The sequence below is a fragment of the Hyla sarda genome, chromosome 1 (genome assembly GCF_029499605.1).
Source record: "Hyla sarda isolate aHylSar1 chromosome 1, aHylSar1.hap1, whole genome shotgun sequence".
Taxonomy (NCBI): domain Eukaryota; kingdom Metazoa; phylum Chordata; class Amphibia; order Anura; family Hylidae; genus Hyla; species Hyla sarda.
Genome location: NC_079189.1, coordinates 283,223,917 through 283,240,471, shown reverse-complemented (window position 1 = coordinate 283,240,471; position 16,555 = coordinate 283,223,917). Strand labels below are relative to the sequence as shown.

The 16,555-nt window shown below is 40.4% G+C and overlaps 1 protein-coding gene across 10 annotated transcripts in view; it reads right to left on the bottom strand.

The window, feature by feature from the left end:
• Window positions 1–16,555, bottom strand: part of LINGO3 (leucine rich repeat and Ig domain containing 3) — a 105,929-nt gene that overhangs the window by 49,991 nt on the left and 39,383 nt on the right. For 2 of the 10 annotated variants that reach the window (XM_056574010.1, XM_056573990.1), the window contains exon 1: window positions 14,323–14,453. The exons of the other annotated variants lie outside the window; for them this stretch is intronic. The gene's annotated coding sequence lies outside the window, so the exon portion shown is untranslated. Of the gene's footprint in view, window positions 1–14,322; window positions 14,454–16,555 lie in introns of those variants that run through there. 10 annotated transcript variants of the gene reach the window in all.

Genomic DNA, 16,555 nt, shown 5'->3' with positions numbered 1-16,555 from the left:
TCTGTTTTCTTTGGCTGCTTGATATTCTTTGCGTTCTTTTTCTCCTCTTCAGTAAGAATATTACATTTCCAGGCAGCCATTGCAGCTCTGTTCTCCCTGTTGTCCAGCTCTATACTGCTCCCTTTCTAAGAGCAGCCCCCATCCTTGTGCTTTGTAAGCAGAGACATACAGTATGTCTGATTGGCTGAGATTGAACACACCTCCCATGTAAAGGGAGCATGACTCGTCAGTGCAGGAAAGAAACCACATGGCCTGTGTCTTTCAGGAGGATGGGGGCTTCTTTAAGAGAGTCTTGAACATCGACACAGAGGATGGCTGCTTGATCTTTTTCTCACTCCCTGCATCTAAGTGACAACTAAAAGGGGGAAAACTGCTCTATATAGCTAATGAATGATATTTAGACAATTAAATAGGTTGGTGAGAAAGAAAGGATGGGCTATGGGTTTAGTTCCCTGAAGTAAGTAAAGAGGAAAAAAAATGCATTGGCATATCTTATAATGGACTATAATTAGTCTGTTGTACCTTGACACATCTGACTATCTTGCTGCATCTTAGAATGGTGCCAGTTTTAAAAGGAAAATCATACAAACTTAAAATAATTTAGATTGTCCAATGATTAATAAATAAGCAATTTTTTCAGTAATGTTTGCATATTTTCATTATTTCCAAAAATAAGTACACAGTCACAAGAAGGAGTTATCTTTCTCTTTCCCTGATACACGTGTGACCCTGAGATATCCAGATGTAATCAAGACACGGACAAGGGTTTTAGTGACATGGACCTATCAGGTTAGTAACAGAAAGAGGAGGCTATGTAAATGGGAATAGTTCACTCACAAAATGAAAAAAATACTACAATGAGATTCAAAAAGTCGGATCAATGTTTGAAACAGATACATAGGATGTAATGAACCAGAGTTGATTAAACCAATGAGCACAATCTGAAGTAACTCATGTTCTTTATGCCTATTTTACATCAGTTGTAAGTCATAAACCTTTCTGGTCAGATACACAGGTTTTAAAATCTAGAGTAGCTTTTTGCTGGCAACAGCCTATTAGTAGCTAAAAATTTTAAGCAATTTATCGAATATGAAATATATATATATATATATATATATATATATATATATATATTTGTCATTCTGTGTGGTATAAATTATGTTTATTATTACCAATGATTACACATTGAACAGCTGTGCAATAGCTCCACTAAATTTCAGTGGAACTATTCCAGGTACAGATCTACTGGTCAATCCACCCCAGAAATCCAAGTTTCTACCATATGCAACATGGCCTAAGTGGCAATCATTTGTAATGATAGGTGGGGTAAAGTCAGATCATTTACCAAATTCCAGTTGTGTAGATAGAACAGGTTGAAAATAAGGTGTCATGATAGATATTATACATTTGTAGTAACAGGATCAATACTTTCTTTAAGGACAGACTGGCTTGTCCCATATGAGGGTTTAAGTTCTAAGAATCATCCCTTTTTTCCCCCTATATCCACATCCACTTTCTCCCCTTGGTTAAACCTGATAGATGATATATATGTCTTTTTCAACTGTACAATGTGATTTCACAAAGGCCCCTCTTTTACATAAGAGCATACCATACACAAGCATTTTCACATTCATGACAATGCCATGATTAAGAGCGCTGCACTGGCTTGAAATGCATCATCGTTTCACTATTGCATTTTTAGTGACATGTTTTTAATCATGAGATTAAAGAGGTACTCCGGTGGAAAACATTTTTTTTTTAAATCAACTTGTGCCAGAAAGTTAAACAGATTTGTAAATTACTTCTATTTAAAAATCCTAATCCTTCCAGTACTTATCAGCTGCTGTATGCTCCACAGGAAGTTATTTTCTTTTTGAACTTCTTTTCTGTCTGTTCACAGGGCTCTCTACTGACATCTCTGTCAATATCATGAACTGTCCACAGCAGGAACAATTACCCATAGCAGACCTATCCTGACAAGAACAGAGGTGTCAGCAGAGAGCACTGTGGTCAGACAGAAAGTAAATTCAAATAGAAAAGAACTTCCTCTGTATTATATAGCAGCTGATAAGTACTGGAAGGATTAAGATTTTTAAATAGAAGTAATTTACAAATCTGTTTAACTTTCACCGGAGTACTCCTTTAAGCAACCTAGAAACAAAGCACCTTCTAGTCTAAATTGTTTGAATATCTTAAAAAATAAAAATGCGTTTCCATTTAACCTTCAAATTGCCTCAAGGATTATGGTCCAGTTAAGAAATGTATTAAAAAAAAAAAAAAAAAATCAATACTGGTTTTGTAAATGTATTCTTTTTTTTTTTTTTTTTACTTCACAAACGCAGTCTTGGCAGAACTCCAAATCTTTGCTTGCCGCAATCTATGTACAGTCTTGTATGTAGTACCATTTTTTATGCCTTTTTTGAGCTTGAGCTTTCTTGAGAGGGAATGGTTCTACTTGCCTTTATACTTTTCTTTTTGTTTGGATCAATGCTTGTGCTTGGCTAATGAACTGCACCAAAAACTGCTTGTGTGATTTCCTCCAGTTTTAAATGGTATTCTAACCTCAGCTTGTTATCTCCTATCCATAGGATAGCGGATAACAAGTTTATTGGTGGAGGTCCCAGCTGTTGAACTTCCCTATCCTATGGATAGTAGATAACAAGCTGAGGTTGGAATACCACTAGAGAATAACAAGATGAGGTTGGAATACCGCTAGAGAATAACACACTGAGGTTGGAATACCGCTAGAGAATAACAAACTGAGGTTGGAATACCGCTAGAGAATAACAAGATGAGGTTGGAATACCGCTAGAGAATAACAAACTGAGGTTGGAATACCGCTAGAGAATAACAAGATGAGGTTGGAATACCGCTAGAGAATAACAAACTGAGGTTGGAATACCGCTAGAGAATAACAAGATGAGGTTGGAATACCGCTAGAGAATAACAAACTGAGGTTGGAATACCGCTAGAGAATAACAAGATGAGGTTGGATTTCCACTAGAGAATAACAAACTGAGGCTGGAATACCGCTAGAGAATAACAAGATGAGGTTGGATTTCCACTAGAGAATAACAAACTGAGGTTGGAATACCGCTAGAGAATAACACATTGAGGTTGGAATACCGCTAGAGAATAACAAACTGAGGTTGGAATACCGCTAGAGAATAACACATTGAGGTTGGAATACCGCTAGAGAATAACAAACTGAGGTTGGAATACCGCTAGAGAATAACAAGCTGAGGTTGGAATACTGCTAGAGAATAACTAGCTGAGGTTGGAATACCGCTAGAGAATAACACACTGAGGTTGGAATACCGCTAGAGAATAACAAACTGAGGTTGGAATACCGCTAAAGAATAACAAACTGAGGTTGGAATACCGCTAAAGAATAACAAACTTAGGTGGAATACCGCTAGAGAATAACAAGATGAGGTTGGAATACCGCTAGAGAAAAACAAGATGAGGTTGGAATACTGCTAGAGAATAACAAGCTGAGGTTGGAATACCGCTAGAGAATAACACACTGAGGTTGGAATACCGCTAGAGAATAACACACTGAGGTTGGAATACCGCTGGGGAATAACAAGATGAGGTTGGAATACCGCTAGAGAATAACAAGATGAGGTTGGAATACCGCTAGAGAATAACACACTGAGGTTGGAATACCGCTAGAGAATAACACACTGAGGTTGGAATACCGCTGGGGAATAACAAGATGAGGTTGGAATACCGCTAGAGAATAACAAGATGAGATTGTTCTCCCTGGCCAAATTGCCATTCATGGTTAGTCTGTGGATGTTTTTCTGGATGGAAATGCCTTATATTAAAATGATACATAACTGACAATTAATGAAAACATCCTACACAGCAGACTGACTTTTCCTCAGGTATCAGGTATAGGTTGACATTGTTATGCTTGTTCGTGTCATGAAAAGGCACCAACACTTTACAAAAACATTGTGTGAGTTGACCATTGTATAGAATTTGTCTATTATATCAGAATTTATAATTCTACTGTTACATATGGATAAGGGGTTTTGGGCCCAAAAAATGTATGTGATGGTTACCCGTAAACCCTCATTAAGTATGTCACTGCCCGAAATGTTTACTATATCTTTATGCATATGTTTTATAATTGTATACAGAAACACAATTCTATTGTTCAGATATCAGTTGTTAACAGTCAAAAGTACATAAAAGGTCTTTCATGCTAGCTGTAATATCTCATGATGACAAAAGGGAGACTACAAGGTACATAAGTTCAGTTCCAGAAATATGAACACAATAAGTAAAGAATAAAGAGCTGGGACGCAGCTTTAGAAAACACTGCAGGGGTTGTGTCTTGGGTTGTGTAAGCCATGTGACAGGCATTGGTGTACACCAGCTGGTAACCTTACTCCTGCTTACCTCACAATGGGTATGGTGAGGGAAGCGTGAATGAAATTATTCATGTCAGACAGACAGGTCACTCTGGTTCTTTTCCTGTATTGTGCAAGCAGCCAAAGAGAAACTAGAGAACTTGTAATACATGAAAAGAACAGAAACCTTATACCTGCCCCTGCTGTGTAAACTGTTCAAATACACAGATAATGGGTCACTTAGCCAACACACACTACAGCAATGAATGGGACAGGCGGTGTAGACCCCAAACTACTATTTCAGTACAGCATAGCTTTATCATGACTTTAATCAGAGCATGCCCCTTTATACTTGACTGACGGTAACAGCTGCAGACGGCACAAAGAGGCCTGTAATTATTTGTTACATTGTTAGTTTGCTTCTGGCTCATGGACTGATTTGCTACAGAGATGTGAAATGGTTATCCAGCCTTATAAAACTCATAGCTTATCCTCAGGATACGCCATCAATATTAGAATAATGGGAGTCTCACTCCTGGCACCTGCGCCAGCTGTTTGAAAGTGCCAGAGTGCTTATGCTACTGCATTTTTAAAGTTTACCTCAATTTTACCTCAATTTACCTGTACTTTTTGAAACTGTATATGCTAGTATTACAGCAGTGTACAATTTTATTGGTCTATTCACAGTTACCGTATTCTGTGCAGATTTGATGCGCAGGATTTTCTGCAGCAGATTTCAATGTAAACTGACTGACTGACCACAGCTTGAAATCCTGCGCATCAAATCTGCGCAGAATACTGTACGTGTGAATGGACCCTTAAGAAAAACTATCAGCCTGTCCACCCACACTAAACCCAATACACTGGGTTATAGTGTGGGTGAACAGGAGTCCGATGAGAGGTCACTTACTAAAATACGTTCCTAGGTCTGTAGACATGTCCTCCTAAAGATCCTCTGCTATATTTTGTGAATTGATCGCTGGAGGCGGGGCCCACAGGCTCAATTTACATTTTCATGTTCTTTGACTCCAGTGACGTGGAGTAGCTGGTCATGTGAGCACTCTGCTCTTTGCATAGAGTGCATGTGCTCAAGTAACCAACGACTGTATGTCACTGGGACATGGAGTCACAGAACATGAATATGGAAATTAAGCTGGCAGAGTCCAGCGCACTTTACAGAATATAGCAAAGAATCTTCTGGGGAACATATCTCTGGACCTACAGGATGTATTTTAGTAAGTGTCCCCTTGTTGGACTCCTGTCCACCCACACTATAATCAACTGTATTGTGTTTAATGGGGGTGAACAGGCTGACAGTTTTCCTTTTAAGCATACCTTTAGGTTTTTTTTTTCCACAAAGCATTTATTCTTTTGCCCCAATATGATCCATTTAAAAATCGGGGCCTAATTGGCCGAACGGGGAGTTTTTCCTTCTTTTGACTAGATATCGCTGTGCAGTACAACACCATCTTCCTGTTGCATCTCCATAGGACCTGTCTCCAGCGACAAGACCCAGAGCTATAGAATTACATTACACTGGGTCTCATCACTTCAGATGGAGTCCTATGGAGATGAAGCGGGAGGCTTGTCTCACTGCACAGCGATGTACAACTGAAAGCAGCAGGAGCTCAAAGAAAAACTTTACAATATCATGTAACGCTGCTTTAAAAATTATAGTGTATGCAAATACAATGTTGATATAAAACAGCTTCCGTTGTCACTTCGAAGAGCTGATCAATGGAGGAGTAAGATACCTACCGATTCAATATTCCATAGACAGCAATGCATTTTGAAGCAGATTCTGCTGAAAGAATAGACATGTTCATTCTTTCGACGGAGCCTAGGATCTGGAATTTCCACAGCGGAACATCTGCCATGGAAATTTATGTGAATGGTGCCGGAGGCTACAGCACTGGATTTTTTTCAATGCTTTTTTCTTGCTTGGAAAACAAGTAGTGTAAATGGTCCCACGAACTCTCAGTAGCAAATGGCTCATTAGACAGTGTCTAAAAAAGGGTCTATGGCTAAGTGTAGTAATATGTGATAGTTCTAAAATGCAGCTAGCTTGCAGCTAACTTGTCCAGGGTGTTATTTTTATCTTCAGTGTTCAGGTTGGGATAAGAAAATTAAAAAAATGTACTACTATGAGGGTGTTTGCTATGTGTTTTGAGAAGAGCAGGAAGTGCTAAACAGTGGGTAAATGGCAGCAGTTGGGTACATTGTTTTTTATTAAATTTTTTATCCCATAGCTCTAAATCGGGCCATTCCACCTTCATACACAACTTGTCATTAGTTCAACGCAAGCCCCACTATTTTATGTTCAAATGACTGCTCTCTGCCTTATACGTTATTTAACCCCTTAAACACCCAACCAGTTTTTTATTTTACATCTCTTTCTTCTAAAATCAATAACTCCTTTATTTTTCTGTTCATAGAGCCATATGGGGATTACTTTTGCAAGACAATCTGTACTTTTTAATGGCAACATCTACATGATGCATAGCCGGAAACATCTTCTGGCAGCATTCCTGAAAAATCTTAGCCCATTTCTCATGGATAATAGCCTCTAGTTCACTATTATTTGTGGGTTTGTGTCCTGCAACTTCCTACTTAAAATTTTAAAATTCCAACAAAGATTTTAACTGTAATGGCCACTCCATATTTTTCCAGGACTCTCTAAAACCAAGACTTGGTGATCTTTGAGGTATGCTTGGAATTAGAGCCCTGCATAGAACTGTTTTTTCAATCATGCTCCAGCCCGCTCCTGATGATTTTTTGACCAATTCTGCCTGCTCCCGCAGGGTGTTTGCTCCCCACATACTCCCGCAAGATTTGTGTCCAATCCCACTGGCTAAAATGTTTTTCCAATCCGCCCGCTCCCGCTAACATAGGAATATACAGACCCTAGGGTGCAATGCTCTGCAGTCTGCACATACCCCTCATGTGTATAGAAGTATGTGTGTACATTCCTATACAGGTGAGGGTATGTGCAGAGCACTGCACCCTAGTCTGTAGAAGACACTTGGGTGCAATGTGTTTAGCAGTGCAGAGGTCCTGGCTGAGAGGATCACCGATGGATGCAGTCAATGCACTTACATACCTGGCCGGGGCCGTAGCACAACGCACTGTGTGTGTGAATTGTGAGTAACATTGGTGGCAGTGTGTGTGCGTGCCCGTCGCACAAGCCCGCTCTGACCTACCGGGCTGGGTGGCAGAAGATGATGGATCGTCTTCAGGATCATCTAAGATGGAGTACAGATGATCCTCCAGGGCAGACTGAGCGCGGGCTCCACAAAATGGCGGTGCGGCAGTGGCGGGGGAAGGAGTCATGACTGGGAGGAGCAGCAGTCCCACCCTGCTGCGCTGCTGGTGACTAAGCTCTGTCAGCTGAGGGTGGGGCTAACTGGGACTCACTGAGTCAGAATTAATATATTGAAGCTGCAGCGGTGGTGCAGGATTTTGTAGGATTTGCTGGACCCACAGGCATAGCACCTGACCGTCCGCACCCACAGCAGCTTCATGACCACCCGTGCCCACATGTTTTGGGTTGGGTCCCACGGGATCCCGATCCCAATGCAGGCATCTACTTGGGATCACTGTTTTGTTTAAAGCTCCAATATCGCCTTAGTTCCACCTTCTCAGAGAAGGCATAACATTTTCTCCTAGAATTTGTAATACAGTGGGGATCAAAATTTTGGGCACCCCAGGTAAAAATTTGTATTAATGTGCATAAAGAAGCCAAGGAAAGATGGAAAAATCTCCAAAAGGCATCAAATTACAGATTAGACATTCTTATAATATGTTAACAAAAGTTAGATTTTATTTCCATAATTTACACTTTCAAAATAACAGAAAACAAAAAAATGGCGTCTGCAAAAGTTTGGGCACCCTGTAGAATTTATAGCATGCACTGCCCCCTTTGCAAACCTGAGACCTGCCAGTGTCATGGATTGTTCTCAATCATCATCTGCGAAGACCAGGTGATGTCAATCTCAAAGGTTTTAAATGCCCAGACTCATCTGACCTTGCCCCAATAAACAGCACCATGGGTTCTTCTAAGCAGTTGTCTAGAAATCTGAAACTGAAAATAGTTGACGCTCACAAAGCTGGAGAAGGCTATAAGAAGATAGCAAAACGTTTTCAGATGTCAATATCCTCTGTTCAGAATGTAATTAAGAAATGGCAGTCATCAGGAACAGTGGAAGTTAAAGCAAGATCTGGAAGACCAAGAAAAATATCATACAGAACTGCTCGCAGGATTGTGAGAAAAACTATTCAAAACCCACTTTTGACTGCACAATCCCTCCAAAAAGATCTGGCAGACACTGGAGTTGTGGAACACTATTCCACTATAAAGAGATACTTGTACAAATATGGTCTTCATGGAAGAGTCATCAGAAGAAAATCTCTTCTACATCCTCACCACAAAAATCACCGTTTGAACTTTGCAAATGAACATATCTACAAGCCTGAAGCAATTTGGAAACAAGTTCTGTGGACCAATGAGTTTAAAATTGAACTTTTTGGATGAAATGAGCAAAGGTACGTTTGTAGAAGAAGGGGAACAGAATTTCATGAAAATAACCTCTATCCAACTGTTAAGCATTGAGGTGGATCAATCATGCTTTGGGGTTGTATTGGAACATCTCACAAGTAGAAGGAAAAAATGGATTCAATAAAATTTCAGCAAATTTTGGATGCTATCTTGATGCCATCTGTGAAAAAGCTGAAGTTAAAGAGAGGATGGCTTCTACAAATGGATAATGATCCTAAACACACCTCAAAATCCACGGGGGATTACATCAAGAGGCGTAAACTGAAGGTTTTGCCATGGCATCCACAATCTCCTGACCTCAACATAATTGAAAATCTATGGATAGACCTTAAAAGAGCAGTGCGTGACCGACAGCCCAGAAATCGCAAAGAACTGGAAGACTTTTGTAAGGAAGAATGGGCAAAGATACCTCAAACAAGAACTGAAAGACTCTTGGCTGGCTACAAAATGCGTTTACAAGCTGTGATACATGCCAAAGGGGGCAGTACAAGATATTAACTCTGCAGGGTGCCCAAACTTTTGCAGTTGCCATTTTTTTGTTTTCTGTTATTTTGAAAGTGTAAATGATGGAAATAAAATCTAACTTTTGTTGATATAAGAATGTCTAATCTGTAATTTGATGCCTTTTGGAGATTTTTTCATCTTTCCTTGGCTTCTTTATGCACATTAATACAAATTTTTACCTGGGGTGCCCAAACTTTTGATCCCCACTGTATTTATATGAATATATATATATATATATATATATATATATATATACATATATATATATATACACACTACTCAAAAAAAAAATAAAGGGAACACTAAGATAACATATGCTAGATCTGAATGAACTAATCGTATGAAATACTTTCGTCTTTACATAGTTGAATGTGCTGAGAACAAAATCACACAAACATTTTCAATGAAAATCTAATTTATCAACCCCTGGAGGTCTGGATATGGAGTCACACTCAAAATCAAAGTCGAAAACCACATTACAGGCTGATCCAACTTTAATGTAATGTCCTTAAAACAAGTCAAAATGAGGATCAGTGTAGTCTGTGTGGCCTCAACGTGCCCGAATGACCTCCCTACAAGGCCTGGGCATGCTCCTGAGGAGGTGGCGGATGGTCTCCTGAGGGATGTCCTCCCAGACCTGGACTAAAGCATCTGCCAACTCCTGGACAGTCTGTGGTGCAATGTGGCATTGGTGGATAGCATGATGTGTTCTTGTTCTTTGTTCTTTCCACGCATAAGTCCTCTCATGTGTGCAATTTATTGAAACTGCCTCTATAATTTCTGATAAAGAGGGAATTTCAGCTGACTTCCATTTGGAGGCAATCTTCATTCTATAGGTTGTAGTGATGTGACATATTGGTGTCCTATATGCCATGTGTACTTTTTGTAAACCAATGTTTAATAAAGCTAATTCTTTTCTGAGAAAAGTTTTATTATCAGATATTAGTCTTATCAATGCGTCTACATCTTTTTAAAATTTTTGTAGTTTAGGACAATACCAGAAAATATGACCAATAGATCCGTATATTCCGCATCCTCTCCAGCATAAGGGTGAATGAGAAGGGATCATAGTATGTAATCTAGTGGGAGAATAGTACCATCTAGTAACCATTTTAAAATATTGTTCCCTATGGCTTATACATGAAGTAGCTTTTTTAAGAGTATTATAAGCTTGGCTCCATTCAGACAGTGAAATAACTAATTTCAATTCCTTCTCCCATAAAATACACAAAGCAACATTTAAGACTAATAAAATCCTTAAGGACACTATTAGGTTGTGGAATGTACGTCCCAAAATTGATAACCTAGACGATATTTCCTCATGCATAAACCTCAATATTGAATCCTTGTGTTTATTCACGAACATCTCTGACATAACAGTTTGGAAAGAAAAAGGAATTACCCATGTGTCCAATTTAATGAGGAATGATCAAGTGATTCCTTTCGATGAACTAAGGCTATCCCATGATATCCCTATTAGTGAAAAAAAAAACTATGCACTAATAAAAAACCACATGACTGCATTCCCGTCAACCAGTACAAAAATACCTCATTTTATTTTAGATCTTATCAACCTATCATCAGCTTCCATCTCTAAAGTAAAAACTAAAAGTCTATATGAGTTTTATAATGGTGATAGCTTCTCATCTACCAATAAATATAGAGCAAAATGGGAGGTCTAGCATTGTCTTGCATTAGGAAGAGCACCAGCATATGGTCTCACAAGGGGTCTGAGGATCTCATCTTGGTACCTAATGGCAGCCATGCTACCTCTGGCAAACACATGGAGGGCTGTTCGGCCCCCAAAGAAATGCCACTCCACACCATTACTTACCCACCGCCAAACCAGTCATGCTGGAGGATGTTGCAGGCAGCAGAACGTTCTCCACGGCATCTCCAGACTGTCACGTCTGTCACATGTGCTCAGTGTGAACCTGCTTTCATCTGTGAAGAGCACAAGGCGCCAGTTGCGAATTTGCCAATCTTGGTGTTCTATGGCAAATGCCAAACTTCCTGCACTTCCTGCACAACCCCCACCTGTGGACGTCGGGCCCTCATACCACCCTCATGGACCGTTTGAGTGGACACATGCACATTTGTGGCCTGCTGGAGGTCATTTTGCAGGGCTCTGGCAGTGCTCCTCCTTGCACAAAGGCAGAGGTAGCGGTCCTGCTGCTTGGTTGTTGCCCTTCTACAGCCTCCTTCACGTCTCCTGTCTCCTGGTAGTGCCTCCTTGCTCTGGACAATACACTGACAGCAAACAGCAAACCTTCTTGCCAAAGCTGGATCCTGGATGAGCTGCACTACCTGAGCCACTTGTGTGGGTTGTAGAATCCATCTCATGCTACCACTAGAGTGAAAGCACTGCCGGCATTCAAAAGTGACCAAAACATCAGCCAGGAAGCATAGGAATTGAGAAGTGGTTTGTGGTCACCACCTGCAGAACCACTCCTTTTTTGGGGGTGTCTCGCTAATTGCCTATAATTTCCACCTGTTGTCTGTTCTATTTGCACAACAGCATGTGAAATTGATTGTCAATCAGTGTTGCTCCCTGAGTGGACAGTGGGATTTCACAGAAGTGTGATTGACTTGGAGTTACATTGTATTGTTTAAGTCTTCCCTTTATTTTTTTCAGCAGTGTGTGTGTGTGTATATATATACATTTTCAGCTGATGATACTTTCCTCTTTTTGCCACATCCATGTAGTGTAATAGTATAAATACGGTAATCACAATCCAGGTCCCCCACTTTCTCTGCAGGACCCTTACTTCCATAACTAACAATGCCAATCTGTAAGGCAAATATATTGAAAGGCTGCTATTCTGCTGAAAAGTTCTTGTGGATACTTTTTGCTTGGATTCAATATAGAAGTAATGGGGGACATTTATCAAGGCTTGTACATAGCTTTTTTGTGCACATTTGTCGCTCAAATGTTGCACTTGTGCAAAAACTGAGACTTTTTGCTCTTTGTGTGCTTTTGACTTTGCCTTTTCACTTTGCAGTGATCAGGTTTATGATGTGTGACTTTTGTGGAAAAGGTACAGAATTACCTTGTGTCATAGCCCTCAATTACACCACAAACCTACACTAGCCCAGACCTGGCTTACAAAACTGGCTGTAGACAGTAGTTCCAAAAAGTCGCAGAGGAGGGGGTCATACAAAGTGGTGTTCTGAAGTAAAATTTCACAAAAATGTGTACTAGCCCCATATTTATCACAGGCCCTTTACCATTTTAAACGATTGGTGCTTCTACACTTCAATGACACCATCAAACCCGTGTATAACATCAGTATACCTACACTAACTTTGATAAATGTCCCCCAATATTTCTAATGACAAGACTTACTAGACAATGGACTGAGTAAAGTGTAGCCAGTGTTCCTTTAACTATGAACATGCAAACTATGCTTCAGACTATACAGTTTCTCTAGGAACATTCAGGGCCTTTTTCTATCTTGTTGTATCCTTTTCCTTGTTTTGTGCAAGGCAGCAATCTCTTCTCTCTACTGTGAAACTCGTTAAAGGGGTACACCGCTGCTCAGCGTTTGAAATAAACTGTTCAGAACGCTGGAGCCGGTACCGGGAGCTCGTGATGTCATAGTCACGCCCCCTCGTGATGTCATGCCCCGACCCCAAATGTTCCAAACGTTGATCACTGGTGTACCCCTTTAAGAAGCTCTTCTGTCATTGGTGAAACAACTAATTTTGGGGAAAGTGACCATTGGTTAGTGTGCTCCTGCTGGTGACGCAATGTCTGCAGTTTCCGCTCAATAATGTCTACTAATACATGTGGCAGAAGCGCCTCAGGACATTCCCTATAAAATGGGATGCAAGGAACAGAAAAGAAATGCTGCTTCTGGCAAATGTGCTAGTTTTGCTTGACAGCCATACATGTCTATAAATTTTATAGTTCTTTTGGCAAATCTGAAATCTGGAGGTTCAAAAGGAAAACCATTCACTTCCTCTTAGGTCTCATTCATTTGTTCCCATAATGTTTTATTTCCTTCAATAGACCAAACAACTATGTTAGGTCTGTTTTCTTAATCTATACTTTTCTTTTGCAAGACTGATTTGCATAGTCTACTGTGATTTTGTGTTCCGCCAAAAAAAAAAAAAAAACAACAAAAAAACATTTTGGATATAAAGGGAAGTAACTAGTAGACAATGATAAGTCTATAAGGGAATGGTCATGCTGCGGGTATGCTGTGATATACATCGAAATACCATTTTGCCTTTATTCCATCATACACCTTAAACTTTTTGAAATGCACATTTTTTACTTTTATGTTGGTTAAAGGGGTACTCCACTGGCCAACGTTCGGAAGTAAATGTTAGGCCACACCCCCTTGTGTCCGGTCACGCCCCTTGTGACATCACGGCCACACACCCTCAATGCATGTCTATGGGAGGGGGCGTGACGGACGTCACGCCCCCTCCCATAGACTTGCATTGAGGGGGGCGCAGTGTGAAAACCACGTGCGGAACATTTACTTCCGAACGCTGGCAGTGGAGCACCCCTTTAACATTGCACATAAAGAAAATAAAATTATATTATATATAAAGGAAACAAAGGTTCTTCATAAACAAATTTTCCCATTCTGCAAATGCAGGTCCTGCTGGGTGGTACAGTTGGTGAGAAATCTATCATTTCTCTAAATTGAAGTCTATGTAGAGAAATGTACAGATCTCTTAGCTTGCCGGGGAGTGGAGCACAATACTGCCCAATTCCCCGGCTTGTAACTTACGATCACAGTGGAGCTCAAGAGTGAGACCCAGTGCGATCAATGCTTTTTGGTCTGATCGACATGTGAAAAGTTGTTTTTTGTCTATTCACCTTACATAAGAATTTTTGTGTAATTTCAACAATAAAAAAAACTTTGCACTGTGCAAGTGTGCTTTTACCTTTCAAATCCCCCTTCATGTGTTCTAATGCCTCCTTTTCCCAGCTGTTTAATACTTCCTGTATTGGTAACCACACTTCAGTAAAAGGTTTGCTATTTGTGGTCACCAAAAGTGAGAGTTGTGGTATTTCCTATACAAACTGCTGTGTGGCTCATGACAGTGCTGTAGCGTGTTATCTCTGTGTAAGGCAAACCTATTAGGGATTGACCGATATTGATTTTTTAGAGCCGATACCGATCCCCCCCCCCCCCCCCCCCACAAATATCCTTGGTAAAATGAGGGTGCGTGTGTGTGTGTGTGCGGGTATATCCTGATAAACTGTTTCTGGCCCCGCAGAAGCCGCTGCAGATCAATGATTTAATGCAGGCACTTTAAATCAATGAACTGCAGCGGATTTTGCAGAGCCAGAGACCGCCGCCGCCACCCGCTTTTCTCCCCCTGCCTGTCCTGGGGTCCTGAATCCAACCACCGTCGCTGCCCGATTGCCTCCCCCATCCCGGGTTTTATAGATTGCCTCCACCATCCCCGGTTTTACAATTACCTGTTCCCGGGGTCCGCGCTACTTCTGGCTCCTGCGGCATCCTGAGCTGTCACTGTGCGCTGGGTCACTGACGGTGACGTCGCGTTGAGGACGTCACTCCTCATTGCGCAGCGCACAGCAACAGCGCAGGACGCCGCAGGAGCCAGAAGTAGCACGGACCCCGGGAACAGGTAATTATAAAACCGGGGATGGGGGAGGCAATGGGGCAGCGGCGGTCTCTGGCCAGAGGATAGGCAGGGGGAGGCAATCGGGCAGCGTCGGTGGTTGGACTCAGGACCCCAGGACAGGCAGAGGAAGAGAAGCGGGTGGCGGCGGTCTCTGTCCCTGCAAAAGCCGATGCAGTTCATTGATTTAAAGCGTCAGCATTATCGGCATTATCGGCAGGTTAGATGCCGATACCAATAACTTACAAAATCGTGAATATCGGCCCATAATATCGGCCAATCCGATAATCGGTCAATCCCTAAAACCTATTGCAACATATTTCAACATACTTCTTTTTTCTGATACAGAAATCTAATGTTGTTTGCATTGAATAAAAAGGTTAGGGGAGTTTTCACAGATATAGGGTTTGTACTGAGAACTGGTGTAATTGCATTTACATGGTGATATAAATAACGATCTCTGGGTGAACAAGGATATACACTGTCTCAGATTCAGTTATTTATATAACTCTGGGATTGCAATAATGTCATTAATAAAGTTTGGTTTTCCCCAGTGGAACAGCGAATGTATATTACAGATATTTAATAAATGTGCTATAAATATTAAACCTATTAGAAAATGTGGTTATGGAGAACTATTACATTTTTTAGAGTTATTTTATGTGTGTTCTGCGATATATAAGATAAAGTATGTAAGCAATATTCTAAAGGAGAGAATAAGACTATTTTTTTTTTAAGTTTCTAATGTTTCAAGAAAATGATGAGATTTAAATTATAATTACAAATGTAATCTAAATACTTTTGTTAAATTTTTTTTATATATAACAAAGCCTTGTGGATCAATTCTCTGTGTCAGCTCATGGAGTCCCTATGCTTCAGTATTTTACCTGAAAGTATTACCTTTACTTCTATACAGTGACTGTACAGCATTAGAGTATACAATGAAATATGACCAACATTTTTTCTCTCGCTCTTTTCTTTTAAATATGGAGTACTATAGATAAAAACAAAACAGCAGAGCTTCTCAGGGGGCAGTATGTTTTAGCAAGATTGAATAACATGCATGTAAAAACGGTGAGTGGAATAGTGCTCCCCTTTTGTAGTTGTGTATATGGACATAAATATGAGGACGGGAAAGGAGGACAGGATAGGAGGTCAAGATAGGAGGTCAAGATAGGAGGACGGCATAGGAGGATGGGATAGGAGGTCGGGATAGGAGGTCGAGATAGGAGGACAGGATAGGAGGACAGGATAGGAGGTCGGGATAAGAGGATGGGATAGGAGGATGGAATAGGAGGTCGGGATAGGAGGTCGGGATATGACAACAATATATAAGTACAGGATATGAAGTCAAAAGCTTCCTCTGTTGATTTTCCTCCAAAACAAGGATTAGGAAGGAAAAAGCGGGCAATGCCGGGTACTCAGCTAATATATATATATATATATATATATATATATATATATATATATAAAACTCAATGGGGGAGATTTATCAAAGGATTTAGACTGGTTTTTCCTGTCTAAATTT